The following is an 18,195-nucleotide window of genomic DNA, read 5'->3' as shown; positions in this document are numbered from 1 at the left end:
CCATTTACCTGCTTCATTGTCCTTAATGAAGAAAAGAATCTGCACAGCATGAAGCAGCCACCACCATGTGGGAATGTTGAGTAGTATGGCACACAACATTCTGAATGCAGGTTAAAAACCTTAATTGATTTTCTTCTACTTTTAATTTTTCATTTGACCAATCATCCTCCTCTGGTTTGCAGTGTCCTCTACATGTCTTGTGGCAATTATTTTTGTTTGAACAGCCATGTCTTGATAGATTTTCAGTTGTCCCAGGAGCTTTTACATTTTTGGACTATATATTGAGATATAACTATGAAATATAACTAGTTTTCAAATGGGAAATTACCTGTTCTTGCATACGCTTCATCAAGTCCAGAGGAACCCAAAGCGCTTCACACCACATTCAGTCATTCAGCCATTCACACACAGCTGGTGGCAAGCTACTGGATAGTAACCACAGCTGTCCTTCCAACACCACCGGGCTCTCTGGCCACCACCAGCAGGCAGGGTGGATGAAGTGTCTTGACTAAGAACACGACAGAGTCAGACAGAGCAGGAATCAAACAGGAAACTCACCAATTGAGGGACAAACTCCTAAAACCGTGGCCACCGTGATGCAGTTAGATACAAATCTTCTATAACAAACTTTAACCGTAGTCTGTTTACAAGGTGACTTTTGAATGTCAAGAGTAAATTGAGCTGATTAAAACTGCTGGCACACTTAAAAAAATTTAGAAAATATTTTGAAAGCAAGTAACATTTTACTTCTCTTTAACTATCATGCACTGCTTATTGTTGATCTATTACACAAAATACCAATTCAATACAGTGGAGTTTGTGGTTGTATTGTGACATATTGGGGAAAAACACAGTTGAACTTGAGCATCTCAGGGTTTTTGTGAAACATTGTTAATTTCTTTAGTAACAAATAGAAGCAATTCTCACAGAAATGCTCTGCTCTTTATATGTAAGGTTTTATAATAACAGAATTAATCAACAATCAGAAAGACCTAATGAAAAACTTGTTAGGGCTATTCCTTGTTTACAAGATTAGGAGCTTTATTTACCCATCCACCCACAGCTGCTTAGCACTCTAAACATTAAAATATTTATTGCACTCAAAGCAGAAAAAACAAGTAGATGACAAACCATTTCCAGTTAACTGTTCATTCAGATTAAAATGAGGATATGTCACCTTTAGAGTGGAGATGGGGTTCTTTGAAACAAAGAAAACAGTCTAAAGGGAACCAGTCCTTGGGTTGCGTAAAATAACTAATGAATCATTCAAACCCCAGGAGAATGGAGAAGAAAAATGAATTCAAGTAAATATCAACATGATTATGCAAAGTTGAAAGTGATAATGGCTTCTAAAACAGGTCAATGATCCTAAAAATAAAATCCATAAAGGTCATCTTTAGGTACACCAAATTATCCTTTTGCTGTCTGAACAAATTGCAGAGATTAACACTGATGCATCACAACAAGGTCCTAGGTTCAAGTCTCACCTGGGGGTTCACATGGAGTTTGCTTTTTTTTCTGGGTACTCTTCCCCCTCCTCCCCCCTCTATTCATAGTCTATATTAAACATGCACATCAGGCGAATTTGTGATTCCACAATGTCCTTATGTGCGATTGGGTGGATGAATGGATGTCTGTCTTTGTGTTACTCTATGATGTACTGAAGCCCTGTTCTGAACATATCCCAGCCCTCGCCCATTGCCATAGGCACCAGGATCCCCCTGGGAACCTGAGCAAGATTAAGCAGCTTTAGAAACAGGATATATGGCTGCAACTCAAACAATCCTGGAAATCGCACAGAGCTGTTAGACTTTTGTAAGACTAATGAGCAGAAATCTTTTGAAAGGTATTTGAAAGACTTATAGAGGGCAACAAAAAGTGTTTACACTCAGTGGTAATTGGCAGATGGGGTGTTTTCACCATTTACTATATAATAAAATATGCTTTAGGTCCTTTCTCATCATTGCAACAATAACCTATGGATATATTTATCCTAAAAATATAAACAAACATTATACTTTTTATAGGTCTGACCATAAAAATATGCTTTAGGCCCCTTTCTCATCATTGCAACAATAACCTATGGATATATTTATCCTAAAAATATAAACAAACATTATACTTTTTATAGGTTTGACCATGAAAAGTCAGACCTATAAGCTATTCATTTAGAGAAACAGATCTTTTGACCAAACCTTTGCTTACTATTCATTGCTGTTTTCCACTCACAACATTGCCTTGCAGCTGTTTTGAAATCAACTGCAATATAATCGCAGCTTATAGATTCAATAAAAGTGGTGTTAGTGTTCCAGCATGTGTGTGTGTGGTTTTAATCTTAAATAAATAGTTTTCAAACGACAGTAAAACAAAACAAATGGGTGGCAGGCTTCTTGCGGTAACTCCTAATATGAGAATATTAAAAACAATATGAGTTTTTCCATTGGATGAGTGTTTGTTGTCATAATTTTGCATCTCAGTCCCTGTTGAAACTTAATTTTCCTCTATATAGGAACATTTGTGCCCCCACATTGCATGTTGTGCACTGTTTATTTGAAAAAAAAAAAGTCAAAAGAGGTGATCAGGCAATAAGTTGCCATCTATATCACACTTTTTCAGTTATTGCATAACCTGGATGTCTGACTAGGATGTTGATTGCTTTCGAACACACAAAAGCAATCATAGGCAATATAGGAACTACAGAGTCACAACCATTACATCTTCTTTTTCCTATCGGTATCATGCCGAGTTTCATGGTGCAACCTAGAAATATCAAAGGAGAGACAAACTAGCCTCTGCTTTGCACAGTGTGCCTTTGCAGTTCCCAGTAGTTGTATGAGGCATTTGTAATGTGCGCTGCGACATTTGACAATCTAATCTTTTTTTCACCCATAAGGAGCTGAGACCCCAAAGGCATCCTAACACTCTCTCTGACACTTCAGTTGCGCCTTGGATTAAGGAAGCAAAGGACAGCGGAAAAACAGTCGCCGAATGATTCATGTGAGTCCAGCCATGACACCGGCATTGTCCCACAGCTATCTCCTTCTTCGGTGCCATTAAGTGCTTTGAGAGTCACACGTGTATTATTTTTTCAAACATATTTCACATGTTGACAGTCGCTGCATAATGTACGACCGCGTGCATCAATTATGTAATGCAATTCAGGCTATGACTATATATAATTTATTTGATTCTCAATCTTTTACATAATTTAATCAAAAGCTATTTTTATAATTATTACTCTTCCCAAATATCTATTGTTGCTCTGTCCTCTAGTTTCTCTCATCGACGTGCCGTGTCCCTGCATCGAATCTTTGCCACATTAATGCTTCAGGAGGGTGTGATGAGTGTCTGTCAGCTGAGGCAGGACACTTCAAAAAGGATTGCACTCAAAAAGTGCAAAGAGGGGTTCAAATTGTAGCCTCAAGCAAGCCAATAACAGTGTTAAAGAAGACATTTATATATGTAAGTATATATATATACTTATATATGTATATATATATATATAAAATGTGGGATTTTTGTACTGGAGAGCTTAAATTTGTCTCTGAAGTCACAGCTAGCTAAAAGAAATTCATGGAAAAACATAACTCTTTTCTCTTTGGTTTGGGGCACCCTGGGTTTGACTGTAAGTCATTCAGTGAGCTGTTAGGATTTGCAGAGGGCTGGAACATCACACGCCAAGCTTAGGAAAGAATTACAGAGACTCCTCCTTTTTTTTTTTCCATCTCCGCCAAAACTCAACTTCAAACAATGCCACTTCACCCAGACGGCAAAGGTAGGAAGCTGAAACTCTTGCTATTACCTGCAAATTCTAGCCTGCACGTGCAGCCATGAGAAAATGAAAGAGCGCCTTTTCCAAGTGTAGCGTTTCGTGTACAGTCATGTCAAAATATTAAGACAACTTCTGATGACTTTGTTTGTTTTTGCAATATATTTTGATGTGAGGATAATTAGTATAAAAATAAAAACAGGAAGTAAAGACAACATTTTCCATAAATCTGATAAGCAATACACTTTCTGTTTGAGAGATCAATTAGAAATAAATTCCCAATTTAAAATGGATACAATTGCACAAAGATGTATCACATCAGGTTCACACGATGAGAATAAACAAGTTCGGTGTGCTCCTACATGTTAAAGTGTGAGAGAACTCAATGATGAGATTGAAAGAGTTTTATTCGACCTTCGGCAAGAACATTGTGGCAGCTTATGAGTATGTGAAGGATTTCCAAAGATCTCAGAGCAATTTAAAATCAGATATTCCTCTGAAAGGAAAATTTTCTCAGCATGGAGTACATTCAAATCATCTGCCATCTTGCCCACATCTGGTCATCCAAGCAAGTTTATACTGAATACAGACTACTAAATGTTAGAAGGAGCATCAAAGAACACAGACTCTTGCTGCTATTTACATGAATGTACAAGCCAGAACAATCAGAAAGAGATTGCTCAAGTTTAAATGTCATGAGTGGTGTGCAAGGAGTAAACCTAATCCAGAAAAAACTAAAGTAAAGACAATGACTTCTGGATTAATGCTGTTGAACAGACGAGTCTGAAAATGAATTATCCTACTCACCAGAACAGAAGGACACGCTTTTCATAAACCAAATACAGCTTTCAAATCATTTGTAGAACCTGGATGTGGAAGTTTCATGGTCTTGAGAGATTTTTCTGCAGCAGAACTTGGCCAATTCACCATCATAGAACATAGATTCATAAATTATCCTGTGTATCTGAGGACGTTTGAGCATGTGAAACCGTCTGTAGGGACAATTTTAGCAGAAGCAGAACTGGACCATCACAATGACCTAATCACATGAGTATAACCAAGAAAGAGCAGTTCAAAAGTGAAAAGTCCTGGAAATAGTCCAATCCCACATCTTGATCTCATAGGGATTCTTGTAAGGTGACATTACACAGGCAGTACATGCAATAAACCACTCAAACATCTCACAGCTGACAGTACGGAGAAGGGGTGACTTTCCTCAGTCTGACTTCTAGATACAGCAGCTTCAGAAAGTGTCTCACTGAAGGTCATTCAGCCAGACAGTGGGAACCAGCAAGTTCTCAACTTTTTATTCTGTTAAAACACATTTTTGTTTGTGTGCGTTGTTGCAAACAAAATAAAACAACATTGGTTATTGTTATTTAAAGCTGGGGTGCTTTACTTTCATGAAAAAAAATTAGCAAATTTTACATAATTGTTAAACTGTCACTATCTTGACAGAATAACATGTGACAGATAATCTGTGAAAAGATCAAGCTCCTTCCAATGCTGCCTTCTGGATAAATGTGCCTTTCCCAGTCAAAAACAAACAAACAGAGCCAGGAAGAGCGTCTTAGTACCGTCAATCATCCTCGTGTATTTGCTGCTCAGTGTGCAAACAGTGGGCAAGGAGAACTGTTTATCGGTTGTCATTAGTGGCCATGCTAATTAGCCAGAGCAGTCATTGTAAGCTCTGCTGACAGGGAGAAACTGTAGCATAGCAGAGAGCAAGCATGAGGCTGTGAGCAGCAAATACACAAGGGTGACTGACAGTGCTAAGACACTCCTCCTGGCTGAGTTGTTTCTGACTGAGCTGTGTATTTCTGTATTTCACTGGGAGAAGCCAGAGGAGCTTAATTTGACATGTGGCTGGAGCCCGTAAGATTAATACAAAAAGGAATAACTACAAAAGGAAGGGTGATTGCAGTGACTCTCTAAACTACAACTGGCTGATAATAAATGAATTGCAAACAATATTAAGAGGAGAGCAGTGGAACTGTGCTTTTGTGGTATTTTGACAAAATAATATTAGACACTTCAATAAAATCTAATTTCTGCATAAAAAAAGATGAAAACTTGCCTTTTCCAAACCCAGCATGTCAGATATCGGATGCAATCCAGGATTATATTTAAAGCTATTTGAAGTGTTTTTCTTACTCCTTCTTATTCAAATTTATTTTGACCTTTTTTCCAAATAACTTTTATGAAAAAAGGCTGAGCTATATTTGCTTTTGAACCCATTATTAAAAATAGTCCTCATTGTTCCATGAGTTTCTCCAAGCCAAAATTCCTAATACTGACTCTGAATAAATAAAAAACTCAAACAGCATGCCTGTGATTAAATCATTTAAAATATTAAAGGACCATACCTATGTTTGTGCTCGTTGACTGGAGCCACATTATTCTCACATTACTGCCAAGAATTTTTGATGTGTTTTGCTGCTTTCTTGGCAGTCACTGGTTTCATTTAAAGTCTGCATGGAATGACAGACAACTTAATCCATTACAAAGAACATCATGTCTGATTTTATTTTCGTCAAAGTCATATTATGTTGTGCTGAAATCCATGGGGAGATTTGAAAAAGTCTGCCTGCGTGATGCATCCGCATGCTTCGAGAAGCCGGTTGCCAAACAGGGCCGCATTCATGATTTATGCTGACAGAAAGCTGCGAACACAATCAATGAGCAAACACGTCCAGATTGCAAAAAGAAAGTATGATTTAGTTACTTTATCAGCCACCAGCTAAGCCCTGGATGATGAGTACACTCATAAGAAATTAAAGCTACGGGTTTTGCTTTTACAGTTATGCATGAAAAACAAGTTGTACCACGGAACCGATAGATGTTAAAAAAAAATAACCAACAAGCTGTATTCCCTGGGAGCAGATGGATCCCTCTGAAGTGTGAAAACAGGAAGGTAGTGCTCCTTTGTGGCATTTTGTCGCTCTATAGTCCTTGCACCGATTATTGATTAGATCCTGCTCGTCATCTGTCTTCCCAGAGTGTGAGGATGTCCCTGCCAGGCGGTCTTAAAATAAATAAAATCAAATCTGACACTCCATGTACTCTAAGTGTTAGCTAAGCCACCTCAGTTCACTTTTTCACAGTTTGTTTTAAATCATTAGAAGATCATACATTTGATTCATGCGCGCAAATTGCTTCATTCATCAAAGTAATGCTACACTCTCAAATGCAGAGAGGCTTTGCCATGATGTAATGCATTGGTGCGGCTGACCCAATTTTGTAGGCCGGAGAATGATTTTCTTGTAATGCAGAGATAACGAGGAAAACGAGGAATGTTTTAGATATGGGTGGTCACTTTCACATCAAGTATATATGAAAGAAAAGAAAGAAAGTGTTAAGAATGAGGATAGGGGGGAAGCTAAAAAAAAAAGGAGTTGACGTGAATTATTTGAGGGTGTAGTAGTTGCTATTTGAAGCCAGTAGAGGGTGTGTGCAAAATTCATGTTGCCATTAATCAATGCAGTTCTTCAAACCACCTAGGACCATCAGTGAAGCTCCTGAAGAATATAATAGACTCATTTTTCACTGAAAGGCAACAAAGCCCGGCATTGCACTTGTGGATGATTCAATAGCGCCCCCAAAAATAAAAATGAATGGAGTATCAGTGTGCTTAATATGGTGTATTGATGCCATAATAATTTACTTGATGGTGTATCTGTAAAGCCCTGCACACAGGTGTGTAGTTATTTTCACCCAGCGCTGTCTAATGGCTTTTTGTTTGTGTGTACATGTAATCTCAACACACACTAACACACATCTTTTTTCAACACAGAAAGAAAATGGACAGCGTTTTTCATTAGCCAGTAAAAAAAAAAAAAAGACCCAAATTGTGAAACAAAACTAATTTTTTATCCCCCTTCTTCTGGTGATAATTATTTTACAGCTAACTGTACCGAGGATCAATTTCTATTTCACAAAGCGCCATGTGCACACATTTTCAAATCACAGAGGGTTCTCGAGCATTATCACCATCACCTGACATAACAGCTCCTAAATTCTTCAACAAAGGTGCACACATGTAAAAATTGGCCTTATTAAACTAAAGTTAATGAAAAACTTATGTTGAACAGTGAGTACAATGCTTGTTGAGACAGATGCCTTTGAATCGTAGCTACAGTTTTGTCACACATGAAGTAATAATTCCCTCACCTTGACTGTTAAAATAGGGCTTAGTGTCAGAAATACAGCACCCTCCACAATTATAGGCACCTCTGGCAAAGATGTGCAAAAAGCCTTAAAATAAATTCAGCTTTTATTGCAGTGGCATAATCCCAGACTGAAAATCAAGCTGCAGTGAGCTTTATATGAGACCTTTTTTTTAAAACATGCCTTACCATCCCTGCCATTGTGTGTGGTGTGGGCACACTTTTGTCCTCATCAGGCCTTCTTATTTGTTTTTTTTATTATTGCCTTGACTATAGACATGGGCTGATTTAGATAAGCAGCTATGTTCTTGACTCCATTTCCTTATAGAAATCAACACACATCTCTGAATGGTTGCTCTGTGTTCTCTTGTCTTTCCCATGTTTAAAAGTGGGAATAGAATTGTAAGTTAAAAGTCCCCAGACACTGTGAACCTCTTAAAAATAAGCTCTAGATTCAAAAGACACACATCTGTTACTGTCATATATTTCATAAGAGTTTTTAATCCAATTAATCTGATGGAAGTATCCTCTAGTGAACTGGGATTGGTTTCTCGCCACTGTAGCCACAGGTTTAACTTTTTCCAAATTGGCATTTTAATCTAAGTTGACTTAAATTGAAATGCAAATTATGGTCATGTGTAATTGATTTCCCTACCTGTGTACTGATGCTGACCACAGTAATTTTATTTTCTGATGGCTACTTCCAGTAGAATACTGCACCATGTCACAAAGCTTAGGAATGGAGGAAAAAATGTCTTCATGGATGTGTAGCTGACAAATCTGCAACAACTGTGTGATGCTACCATGTTAGTGTGGGTGAAAAATATCAGATGAACATTTCCAACACCTTCTTGAATCCATGCAGTGAAGAAATATGGCAGTTTTAAGATCAGAACTACAAGCAATCAGGACCCGATAAAGTGTGAATGTATATTTCAGTCTGACTGGATGTAAATTGGATCTGCTTGTCTTGTAAAATGTCTTGAGATGACATTTCTTTTGAATTGGCACTGTGAAATGAAATGAAATTAAACTGGATTAATACGGATGCCAATAATTGAGGTGATGGTGATTTTGGAAACATTTATTTCTTGACATGGATTTTTTTCCCCATTAAATAAATGTATTTAATAATAAAATAGATTTTCTAAAAATTTCATAGTGGAATTCCTCCAACAATGGAGGAATTTATTTTAATGGTTTTTGCTTATCTTTGCCAGGGTTACTTGTAAATCAGGAGACTGCATTATGCTTGGGTGGCTGGACTGTGGTTGCCAAATGTCAGATCTGATTATATCTGCTTCAAAATCCTGCAAATCTGAAAAAAAAAAAAAATCCTAAACCAAAACAAACTAAAAAACCCCAAAACAAGGTAGCTTATTTTTTGAACTAGATTATGCTTTTACCTCCATGCTCTAATTGAAAAAAGCAATGACAATCCCCAAATTCCCCCCATGTCCCAGCTCATTAAAATTAAGGTTGCTCTGACTTTTGTCAATTATTCAGAAGTTGCAGCATTTATCTCCCTACTGTCTCCAACTGACGTCTTTTTAGGCACAGAGCGACTGCCAGAGCTGGCAGATGTTTGTACACATGGCCACACAGCACAGAACAGAATAAGCTGTCACAGTAGCACGCCCTTGTGCAGGAAATCAGCTTGTCAGCATTATGGCAGAGAACTGCATCATCTGTGTTGTACACTACATCCATAACGTGATTTCAGCATGATGTCCCACTTCAAGTGTTTCTGCTTATGGGCATGTTTAAGCCTTTTGTGTTAGTTAGCAACTATGCACATGAGGCGGGAAGATCGTCATAGAATTACAGGTTCAACATTTTATCCTGTAAATTCACACCTACAGTGGTGTCCTCTTACCAAAAATTACAATTTGTAATGAGACTCACTTGCCCGATAAACATTTTATTACATCAATGAAATGGCTAATGCTTGCACTGTGCTAAACTTAACAATAAACAGGGACTCTCTTTTAAGAATAAGAATTGCAGATTTTCTGTTTTTCTAAATAGATTAATTCAATTTTATCAACTTAGCTTGCACTTCAGTTAGCTTGAGGGAGGTGAGTAAGTTTGTTCCTCAGTTCGACTTCACAAGAAGGTTTCTAATTGCTCCTGTTGGCTCCATCTATTATTTAAAATGCTCATTGTTGATGTAGTCTGAATTCATAACAGCATAAACAACGGGACGGCCAAAATAATCTTACAGTCAGCACTGACCGTAAGGTCTGTGGTTGGGATTTCAACTCCTGTGAATCTCCCATATTTTTCCAGTCTCAACTTTCATTGTTTTTTAATTCATGACTTTGTAGTCACATAATTAACAACATTGAACTGTGTGGATTTTGTTTTCAGTTATTTTGCTGCATGAAAATCATAAACCTGTGTTCTCATTCATTATTACAGCAAAGAGCTAGTTTAGTGTTTACAGAAATGTAAAAGTCAGTCAGTTAAAGTGGCTGAAAGGTTGCACAACATATGAAATTCAGACCAGTAAAAACATTTAAACTTAGGGCTGATTAAATTTATACACACCAAAAACTCAAGAGAGACCTAAGTCAGTCAAAATAAAAAGGATGACCAACCCAACCATTTTCTTGCAGCATCCGGCCCACTTCCTCACCCATTACAATGCTTTACCTAAAACTTCAAAACAGGACTAACAGTAACTCTCCAAAAACACAAGATGGACTCAAAAGTGTAGCTTGGTGTGTGGCAAGCTGGTGGTTGTAAGAAAGAGGCGAAGCTTAGATTCAGGTTAATCTAATTCAGTGATAAGAGATGACTGGATAGCCAGCCATTCCAATGAGCCCTGGTAAAGTAAAGCTCATTTATTAAAAGTACAACAAGTTGGGGGGTGCCATGATGGGGTGGGGGGTGGCGCGGCCCATGTTTGGGGGCCTTGGGTCCTCGACACGGCCGTCGCGAGTTCGACTCCCGGACCTGGCAATGTTTGCCGCGTGTCTTCCCTCCTCTTCTTCTCCCCTTCCTGTCAGCCTACTTTCATATAAGGGACACTAGAGCCCACAAAAGACCCCCTGGAGGAGTAAAAAAAAAAAAAAAAGTACAAGTGGGGACCAGTTGAAATGTATTATTCTAGATTATGAACAGATTCTTTAGATTGCAGCTTGTAAATAGTAATCTTCATTTTACAAAATAGAAAAACTGGATTTTCAATCATTTATTTAGCATCCAAATCCCAGTTCAAAAACCTTGAACCCAATGTAAATTTAGGGAGCTAAAAGAAAGGTGAAATCTGTCATGATGTTTGAAGTAGGACCCAAATGCAACAGGCTGGAGTCATGAGGTTAAGTTGTAAAATTTTATAAAAAAAAAAAATGAGAGCAGAACTTACAAAAATGGATAAAGCCAGAATAAAACAAAAAGTAATCCAATCCAAACCAGAGAGGAGACACTGAGTGGGTAAGGAGAAGTAGTGACAAGATGAACCAGCAAGGAGTGACTGAGAAAGCAGCTTAAATACTGGGGAGGTAGAATGCTGAACAAATGAACTGGGCTGCTTGCTAACAGGTTGCAGATGTGAGTGGAGGGAGCAGGAGCCGGACTGAGCAGAGGGACAGATAAAAGTGGTATGGGGGCGAGGGACAATACAAGGGGAACAGAAAATAAATCTTACACTAAAGAAGAACTGAATTAAAGGAAAACAGGAATAGGAGTGTTCTAACCCAAAATAAGAAAGTAACATAAAATAATAATGAAACTCATGGTGTGATCACCATCCTCCTCTGACCTCAACCCTATTGAGAACCTTTGGAGTTTCCTCAAGCAGAAGATCTGAGGGTGGAATGCAGTTCATATCAAAACAGCAACTCTGGGAAGGTATTCTGACATCCTGAAAAGAAATTCAAGCAGAAACTGCAATAATTGTGCAGGTGATATCAAAGAAGGGATCCTATGTTAACACGTAACTCAGTCTGTTAAGATGTTTTTGATTGAAATAGCTTTTGATTTTAGTATGTGACCACTTAATGCTGCACATTCAAAGAATGACTGTTTGCAGTTCTATATAATCCATAAAATGTTTAGAAAATAATTTGGAATTAATATGCACAGTTTTTTATTTTTTGAGTTTTTGAGTTTTTTCTTTTTGAAAAAAATACTCATGGGGAGCTTTGTTCAGTAAAATTAGATTTTGTACTGTAATAGTTCATGATTTGAAAATTATACTGACCATCATTTGCATTGACCATTTAAGAACATCTGAGAAAATATCACTTTCATAATAATTTGGAACACAGTGTAAACATGTCTCACCTTTTTTATTGGTTTTTAAATAAATCCTGATGAAAAATATGGCTTTTTGACAAAAATTTACAAAAAAACACCCTTTAATGTCAAAGTTAAAAGTGAAGGCAATCCTGGAAAAAGACTTGAACTTAGGTGAAGTGTTATCTTTCTGCTAGATGACTCTAAATATGCAGCCAGAGATAAATTGGAATTATTTAGATCAAAGCATATTCATGTGTTAGCATGTCCTAGTCAAAGTCCAGTCATAAATTAATTAAGGAATCTATGGTAAAGGATGTGAAAGTGTCACATAATTCTGCTTTGCCAATCCCCATTCTCAAAACATTCTTGGTCACAACATTTTAAGTCTTTTTCTAAGCCTTAAATAATTTGAAGCCAAAATGCAATTGAGATGAGAATGAAACAGCTAAACACTGACCTTAGAAATAACTTTTCAAAAAATGAAACTTGCAGTAGGTAAACAAGATAGGTGAGGGAAGAAAATCTGGCGGCATCTGTTCCCAGCATCGAGACCTTTCCCAATGCAGCGGCAGTGCCAAAATAAAGCTTGAGTGTATTTCTGAGAAGCACTTCAGTTTTTGACAAAGTGACTTGGGAATAAGGACGGTGGTGAAATCCAATACTTTATTTTTTTTTGGTTGAACTGAATGGAATGACATGGAAGTATCTAAGTAGCAGCCATGGGAAAGCTTGCATGAATTCACCTGAATCATAAGACATGGCACTTCAGTGCTTTATTCATTATTTATTTTAGTGCATAGGATGCTTCACGACAGAGAGATTATAGCCCCATATTGGCTTTCTGCACTAGTGTTATGTGAATTAATGAGCATTCATTTAGATAGAAATGTTTGCAAGAGGGTGATGGCTGGTGACAAGAGTGTGTTTAGCAATTTTTTTCATTCCCTTCTGTACGATTATAAACATCCCACCTGTGCATTGATCATATTAAGAAATCAACATTTTAAGGAGGCAAGAAGGCAAGTTTAAACGTTTGCCTTCAGAAACGTTTTAATTCTCCCAGCAGAATCACATCGTAGCTCATTGCGAACCAAACAAGTTTTTTTTAATGAGGCTAAAAAAGTCTGCAGAAAGCCTCAGTAAGTAATTCTTTTTACCATTTGGCTGTTCTCCGGATTGGTTTGCCGGACCTTTGGACACTGCATTTCTGCCAAAGGCGTAGAAGAAGTGGACATATGTGACCCACTGATTTGTGGACTTTAATTTACAAGCTGCAGCTTGACAGATGGGATATCATGTTAAAACCGCATATTAAGTGAATAGAAATTGGATAGCATTAACAAAATAAACATTTACTTAGTGGGAAAAAAAACTGAAAACAGAATCCCTCTGGGGTTTGTTTGTCCAATTATAACCAAGGAACAAGCCATGATTATGGTGAACTAAAATTTGATTAAAACAAGCAAACTAACAGCAAAATTGTCTATTCAAAAATAAAATGTTTACTCCACCAGCAAATTATAACAAAATAACACACTGGAATCAAAAAATAAACAAAAACGTGTGTGCTCAAGTTCACAAGCGAATTAACCTTCAGGTGTGCCTTCTTTCAAAAATGCAAACACACAAACCTCTCTGAGAAACTAGCAGACATGACAATCACACCAGTCAGATTCTTGATCATAACTCTTCACAAGCATTAATGTCCACTTTGTTTTTTTAACCTAAAAACACAAGGCACTGATCAGGCTAACTAAACAACCCAATAAAATAATAATTAACATCAAAAGAAAGAAAAAAGTACATTAATTTCTAAGTAGAGACAATGACATTATGGTAATGGGCTCTTGGAGGAACTAGTGGGTTCTGGGGCTTTATGCTGCATGGCTGTACAAACCTCAGGCATACTACAGAAACCTAATTTAGAATTATATATTTTTCCTCTGGCTCCTCATGTTATTCATCTGTTATTTCCAGGAATTGGTGAAACCTGTTCTACCTTCAATCTGGTAGCTGATAGAACAAGCAATGTTTAGATGCATGGAGCAACTAAAAAATTTAAGATAAAGTTGGGCTTTCTTGCTGTGCTATGTTAGCACAACAAAAAGGTCCTGCCTTCGAATTCTGGCCTTGGCTTTGTTACGTGGAGTAGGGGAAGATTTTAAGACAGGCAATATGGCTCCCTGCTAATAGGGCGCGGGAAAGACAGCATGAGCCCTTTTTAAAAAAAATTATCAGTCGGATCTTGAATAAATTTCTATTTATCATTTTCTGCTTTCCTCCAATCACACAGGAAACGTAACAGATCCAGGAAATTTTACCCAGACATTCCTCCTCCCAGGGCAAATCTCCAGCTCATTCTGAAGGAACCCAAGGCGTTTAATGGCCACAAGGGATGTACAGCCATGTTCAGAGATTAGAACACCCTGTAACAGCCTGTGTGTTCTGCTAACTGTGATGGAAGCTGAGCAAGAAGGAGGAAACCTTTGCTCTCTAAAAATATCATGAAGTCCAGACTAAAGTTTGATGGAGAGAACTTAGACAGGACTCCAGGAATATTATTCTGTAGAGAAATTAATCTAAAATAGAAAAACTTTCACTCATTACCTGCTAAAGAAAGGCACATAAAATATGTCCTTCCTCAAAACCTGTAAGGACTAAGCAGGTATAGAAATTTGATGGATGGATGTTTCTTTTCAAAATCATCTCCCAGTTACTCCTAAAAAAATTGCATTTTTAAGCAGGAACTATTTTCCTTTCAAGCCGAGGAGAATTTATGGTCCATGTGTTTGACATACTAAACAAAAGGTAAACAAAAGGTAAACATATGGCAAAGCAAAATATGCATTGAGAGGCTCACTTTCCCTTTAAGCTATTTATACATCGGCTTCACTTTTCATACCCCATGGCTACATCCATCTTATCCTCAAGGTTACATTGGCTTCTACCAGCCAGGATCTCAAATTGAAATGTCTGCGACTGAATCGCTTTGTAGGTGACGTAAGCTCCAGGTTGTGACAAGGGAGAATAATGCTTGAAACAAAAAATGACATTATCTCTCGTCCTGATGATTTTTCCAACTGTGAAAAAAATAAGTGCAAGGTTAAATCAGCTCCACGGCCTCTCGAGAATGCTAATAATGCTGTGCGCTATGCCTGAATGATGGAAATCTTCTCTAATTACTGAACAGAAACCGAAAAGCCTCTCTGGTTAAAGTCATGTGGTGAACATCAGAGGGAAAGGTGCGCTAGCGTGAGATGATGTTACATGCTCCTGCCAAAAAAGAAGCCATACACATATAGGTGTAAAAAAAAAAAAAAAAATCCTATCCTAAAATGCTGGGCTTCTTCCTGGAATAAATGTAACAATGCAGAATGCAGAACAAAAATATAGATGGAACATAGTTCAGGGTTTAAATTAATCACACAATCCCAGATGAAAGTGCTGTTAATAATGTCTGTAAAAGTATGCAAAATGTAATTTATGCAAAACCAAGGGATGAATATTTTACCAAGCCTTCTTAAAAAAAAAATCTCTCATGCAAGTATGAAAAATCACTAGCCAGAATCTGAAAGCAGCATAAGGGAAAACGCAGCCAAATAGTGCTGCTGGGCAGGTGCCTGCAGTTCCATTTGAGCAAAGCAATTATGAAAATTGAAGTTATGCAGATGAACAAAAGGATTACTAATGGGAAGCGTGTCACTGTCCTCGGTTCATGTTGCATACGGTTAAAAGAATAGAACATAAAACAAAATTTATTTGGTAGAAAGCACAACTTTTGTTTGTTTTGTTGGCTTGAGAGAGAGGGGAGGTTTAACTGGAAGTGGCTAATGTCCACACAGTGCTGTGAAAAAGTATTTCCCCCCTTAAAGATTTCTTCTTAATTTTTCAAATGATCAAGCAAAATTCAATATAAACAAGATACAGAATATTGTTTCCAAACAATTACTTTATTTATAAAGGGAATAAAATATCAAAACAAAGCCAGCTCAGTGTAAAAAGTACCTAATATATTGTTGTATTATCCCTTTTTCTGCCAACACATTTTTGCATTTACAGGCAAAGATGTTTGTAACAATATGGAGGAAAATGCCCGACTCTTCTCTGCATAGATGTTTTAATGCAGCAGCATTGAAGGATTTTTGAACATTTACAGACTGCTTAATGTCAAACCCCGATGACTCAGTTAAATTTAAATCTGACTTTTTACTAGACCACTCAGATTCAATTGTGTTTTTGATTATTGTCCTGCTCCATCACTAAATAATGGCTAGATATTTCCTCAGAAATTTCTGCTAGAAAGCAAAATTTACAGTTTCCATCAATTTTGTCAAGTTCTCAAGGTCCTGAGGTAGCAAGGGCTCCAGATCATTTCACTTTCAGTGCCATGTTTGACTGCAGGTATGATGTTTATTCTGAAACGGTCAGCTTTACTTTAGATGTACCCAAACGTTCCACTATTACCTGGAAAATCCACTGAATATCTTCCCAAAGGTCTTGGGAACAATCAAGATTTTTATTTTTTTTTTTGCCACATACGAGATAGGTCTTTGTGTTCTGTTGGGTCAGCTACGATTCTGGCCTTGAAACTCTCATGAAATCTGACTTTTGCTGACACAGATGAGGCCTTTAGTGCTGAAGATGTTCTAGGTTCTTTTGTTGCTTATGAATTGTTTATGTGGAACAATTTGGTGGGCTGGCCAGTCCTGGGAAGGTTCACCACTGCTTCATGCTTCTCCATTTGTTGATAATGACTCACTGTATTTCACTTGAACCCCAAAGCCTTAGAAATTGCTCCAGAGGAATCTGTTCTTGAATTTCTTTAGATCATAGCATGATGCTTTCATTTGCCTGTCACTTTGCTGCTGGAACACCTGAATTTCTGCACTAAGTTACAATAATAAATCTTTATATTCTATGTTATGCTTTTTGAAGTGTTTTTGCCTACTTAATGTTGTCAGGGAGCTTCTATTTAAGTTTAATTTATTTATTGATTCTTCAGAAATGGCAGAAACTATCCCTGGGTGTGGCGTGTGAAACTGAACTCAGCTTTCCAAAAGATTTTGTCATTAACAATTATTTGTGATTTAACAAGGAAGACCATGTTGGTTTATAAAGGAATACATAATTTTTGCAAACTTTATGTACTTTAGTTATCATTTTTATATATAAAAGTTTGTTTATTTAGTTAGGTAAAGTTTATTTATATGGCACATTTTTTTCAACAAGACAATTCAAAGTGCTTTAAACCACAAAATCATAAAAATAAGGAAACACTTCACAATTGTCGTGTCATCTGAAAGATTTTAATGTGAGAAAATTGCAACCATCTTTGTGAGTGCAAAACTAGCAACATATGTCAAATTCTACCAGAGCAACAAAGACTTTATTGATTCTCTTTGCCTCTCTCACAACCAGGACATGGCCAAGATGCACCTGCTGACGTTCATGGGTGTGGCGGTGGAATTCAGAGAGATCTCCTTTGATACCATACAGCAGGAACTGCAGATCGGAGCTGATGACGTCGAGGCTTTTGTCATTGACACTGTTCAGACCAAACAAATAAATTGCATAAATTTGCAAGGGACAAATAGTTTGTCATGTTATTGCACCTAAAAAGGGTTGTTCCTACAAAATTTACTCAAAGAAAGAAAGTAGAAAAGTAAATCAGGTTATTTGACAACACACAGCAAGGTCAAATTGCTTACAACACATTCAGAAACAATATTTTCTACACAGTGGACAAGAAAGTTTCTTCAAACCAATTTTATCTATTTTAGTTTAAATATTTCATGAATGCAATAGTAAACAAAAAATTCTCCATTAAATGGCCCAAACTTCCAACCTATATCCTGGGCTATAACTATAACAGAGCGCTAACTTTTGCGCCCACAAGGTGTAAGAGCTGCTCTTCCAGTTTGTTAAACAAACTGTACTGTTCCTGTTATCGATCACTTTTGACTTCACCTTCCACATCTGTTCCCGTTGTTTCTCCATCTCCCTGTACTTCTCGAT

Source organism: Xiphophorus hellerii, chromosome 20, assembly GCF_003331165.1.
Source record: "Xiphophorus hellerii strain 12219 chromosome 20, Xiphophorus_hellerii-4.1, whole genome shotgun sequence".
Classification (NCBI taxonomy): Eukaryota; Metazoa; Chordata; class Actinopteri; order Cyprinodontiformes; family Poeciliidae; genus Xiphophorus; species Xiphophorus hellerii.
The sequence above is the reverse complement of the archived record's forward strand: the minus strand, read 5'-3'. Positions refer to the sequence as shown.